We start from the raw sequence: 3,837 nt of genomic DNA, 5'->3' as shown, positions 1-3,837 counted from the left end.
TGTGTGTGTGTGTGTGTGTGTGTGTGTGTGTGTGTGTGTGTGTGTGTGTGTAGGGTCTGGATAATATTTCACAATCACCAGCTTGAGCCTAAATCAAATACATCTTCATGTGACATCCTAGAGAAAAAAAATATTGTATCTTCAGAACATGTAGTATTTCTAATAAAGTATTTTTTTTACTCTCCTACTCACTGAACTTTATTTAAATTCTCAGTATCAACTATGAAGACATCTAAATCTCAGTAGCCAGTTACAAACAAAGATCTTCAGGGATCACTGAAACTTCAAGGTACCCCACATCTTTTGTTTTGTCAATTACTTACAAAATGTTTCAGAACAGGAATCTTAACTTTTTTAAAGATTTATTTGGTGTGTGTGCTGTTGTGTGTGTGCTGCCATGTATGTGTGGAGATCAGATGATAACTCACAAAACTTTGTTGCCTCCTTCTAACATGTGGCTTTAGGGAGCTAAGACAGGTTACCAGGCTTGGTAGCAAGTGCATTTACCCAGAGTCAGGTTGCTGGGCTAAACAATGAATAAGCTTTTTCATTTGAAAGAACATTTTCAGTACAATCAAAATGGTGATGCTCATCATGAAAGAATGTAAATATGAACGAAAGTGAAAAATCCAATTCCATGGTGAAGTGATCACCTTTGCAATCCAGATGTGGTTTGTGCAGTCTGTTGATTTGATTGATTCTCACCATACGCTGTGTCTAGACACGGCATCGTACCAGCTTCTGAGGGAGTGCTAGAATGGACGGGACAAAGCAAGAACCCAAGGAAAATGTTTTGCACCAATAATATCTAATACAAAAGTGTGCCACACATATAAAAGAAGAATTAAGCAAAGGCTAAAGGGCTGGAAGACAGGAGAGAGTCTTTCTCATTAGAGCACTTGGGAAGGCTTCCTAGCCTATGGAATTTGAATTATGCCTAAAGGGTTTGGCTGAGTAATAGGTCCTTCCTAATATTAAACCACATCAGTTTGGCATAATTTTCCATGTACATTAGAGGAAAGGACAAAAGTGCTAATAGTCAGAAGCTTCAACGATAAAACACCAGAAGGGAGAATTACTAAGTTAACTTTAGAATGTTATGCTGTGCCTGTGGAATGATTTTCTACCACAATCATTTTTTTTATTTAAAGAACACTAGTTTCTGTAAACAAACCCACAAGATAAGACCTTACTCATCCAATACCATGTGCATTACTGCTGTACAAATAGAAAAAAATTAAGTTTAACATTTCGCGACTGAGATAGCTGTTAATTTCTCTGCAATGTCAACTTACACAGATAAACTGTAGTAGTTTTTATCCGAAGTTGATAGCACAGACAATGATTCCAAAAATTCAAATTACATATGTATACCCATTTATTTATATGAAAAACCCAATAATATCAGTGTGTTATATATCACAGCCCTAACAGCTTCTCTAAGGTCTGTGGTCATCTGAAGAAATCTGTAGACTCATCCCCTGAATTCTAGCAAAAAACAAAGAAGAGGGAGAGAAGGGGGGGACACAGTTCTGGTACTGCTATTGGTATCAGGCACCATTTTTTTTTTTTTAATTAGCTTCCAGTCAATAACAGGAAAGAAACACTACTGCCTTGGGTCTATACTAGAGAACACAACTGAAAGGCACTATTTGAGTCTTGATTCCACATCTCCAGCAGAGGGCTCAGAGGATGGTGGGACAGCTCAGGAAAGAGATGTGCTCTTAGGTAGGACCTTTCACTAGCAGTGTGATGCTCTCGTCACTCTTCTCACAGACACTTGCTAAAAATTGCTGTTATTATTATTTTTAACTTTCTTAAAACACGAGTTGACAACTACTAGACTCATACAGAGACTCAGCTCTACTAACTCTTTACCAAATCTGCTCCCACTGACGGGAGAGAGCTGGAAGAAGGAAGGGACTGTCAAGTGCTGCTGCAACATTTCTGACCAGAGTCAAAATGTAGCATCACGAACAAAGCGAAAGCATTACTGTGTCTTAACGTAATTTTCTTTTCCAACAGACATTGGTTGACCTGCGGAGACCATATCCCGTACTTCTGGCCTGACAAGGCTGAGGTTCCATGCAGCGTTCAGCTGAAGTGCTCCCTTTAGCTCAACGAAGTAGCCCTTGCAAATGGAAAGCGTGTGTAGGCACGCCTATGCGTGTCTGTGTGTGCACGTGTGTGAGTGCAATGTGGTGTTTCGGAAAACAGCTTGCATTTTATTCTTCCTAAATTTAAAAGCCAGATCAAACCTGATACAACATTCTTCTCCACGAACCTGAGTCACCTACCATGGCTGACTGAAAATCCCAGGGAGATTTTAGTGTCATCTGTCCGTGGAAACCTGTGTTTGCTGATGGCTGCCTTTAAAGTCCAACACACATGAGGTTAGCACAGAAGAAGGAAAGAAGAACTTGCTATGATTTCTCATTTTGTACCTATGCATTACTTGAATATATTGACAGAGACATGTATCCATTTTATGAACTTAAGAGCAGAGGAAAGCAGTCTGACTTAGGCTCTTTGGCTGAATGTCAAACATCATTTTTGTCCCGTTTACCCAGTGCAAAGCCTGCACAATGACCTCCATATACTGAAAAATAACACATCAAAACTCCAAGTGTGGACTCAGATCTTTTCCACCAGTGTGACTATTTTTAAACCTGTCTTCAACTTTCCTCTGTAACCTAATTCTGCTTCTGTTCTTCATGTGCAATAAAATGTCTTTTAGTCAAACTGCTTGACTGTTGTGTTTCTGGTCCACTGGAAAGTCCATCAGTTGGAGAATCGAGCCCATATCAACGCTCCCACACAAAAACTGTTGAGGTGGTTGCGTTGTGGTACTCCCTCAGAAGTTAGTTCCAGGACGTTCTGCTCTGGAAAAGTTACTCTTGCAATGTGCCACAGTGTTGATGACAGATGTAGTTACTGGGCTGAGCTGAAACACAATTTATGTGGATTGGTTCTTGGTACTCACGGGGCACACCTGTTAGCTAGATGCTTGTCCTTAAGGTTGAGTATAGATTAAGTTCTGGTCCCAGCCCAGGGGGGAGCATCTCAGAGTCCTCAGGCACTCTTTCTCACAGTGGTAGACACCACTGAACCACCATAGAGAGGGATGAAGAAGGCAGACTGTGTAGGAACCTTGGGGCTTAGAACACAACATGTCAGTGAGTTCTTGGCTTGTCTCACATGTCCTGAACATGAATGACCAGCAGGTACAGACAAAATCCACTCATAGAGAAGTTTATTATTCTGATCAAAAGATAAAAAAAAAGAAGGGTAACCTCCACAGTGGAAAGCCATTTGTTTAACAGCTGCCTTTCTCATGGCAAACAAATGGGAAAACTATGTGGGTTTGGGTATGGGTGTTCTTATTTCCTATCTGGAGACATTAGATTTGGATGCTTGGATATCCCTGCCAGATCCCATGGGAGGGGTATTTAATCAGATGCTAGTCTCCACTTAAGGCCTAGGCAATGGCAGAGTTACTCTTTTTCCACATTAAAGTGTCAATAGCCTCCAAACTGAAGCTGCCACCACCACCATCTACCATCCAAAAGATGAGGCTCTGTACACTGGAGTCAGTACTTCAGTGTCAGCAGGGTCCTAAGGAGTGCTGAATTTCAGTCAGCAGTGAGACTCAACAGGAAACAAAGCCGAGGAGCACTCCTGCCTTCCTGTCACCCTCACCCAGCTTTAGAAAACAAAACGAGAGTGTTGGCTGCAGATCCCAGCTGACCCGCTGTTCTCCTCACTCACCGCTTTCAGCAGCAATGGAGAGCTGACCTCCTCTCTTGGTAGGTCTCCTGCTTCCTGCCTCTCTGTGGA

General features: G+C 41.6%; 1 long non-coding RNA gene across 4 annotated transcripts in view; it reads left to right on the top strand.

Annotated features, from left to right (window-relative positions):
• Window positions 1–2,736, top strand: part of LOC129670458 (uncharacterized) — a 100,349-nt gene extending 97,613 nt beyond the window's left edge. For all 4 annotated transcript variants that reach the window (XR_008719218.1, XR_008719214.1, XR_008719211.1 and 1 more), the window contains 2 exons: window positions 215–289; window positions 2,026–2,736. This is a non-coding gene — a long non-coding RNA (uncharacterized LOC129670458). The remainder of the gene's footprint in view (window positions 1–214; window positions 290–2,025) is intronic.
• Window positions 2,737–3,837: the final 1,101 nt, after the last annotated feature.

This window comes from Psammomys obesus, unplaced genomic scaffold (assembly GCF_907164565.1).
Source record: "Psammomys obesus unplaced genomic scaffold, mPsaObe1.curated_primary_1811, whole genome shotgun sequence".
Classification (NCBI taxonomy): Eukaryota; Metazoa; Chordata; class Mammalia; order Rodentia; family Muridae; genus Psammomys; species Psammomys obesus.
Note: the sequence above shows the minus strand (reverse complement) of the source record. Positions and strands in the feature narration are given on the sequence as shown.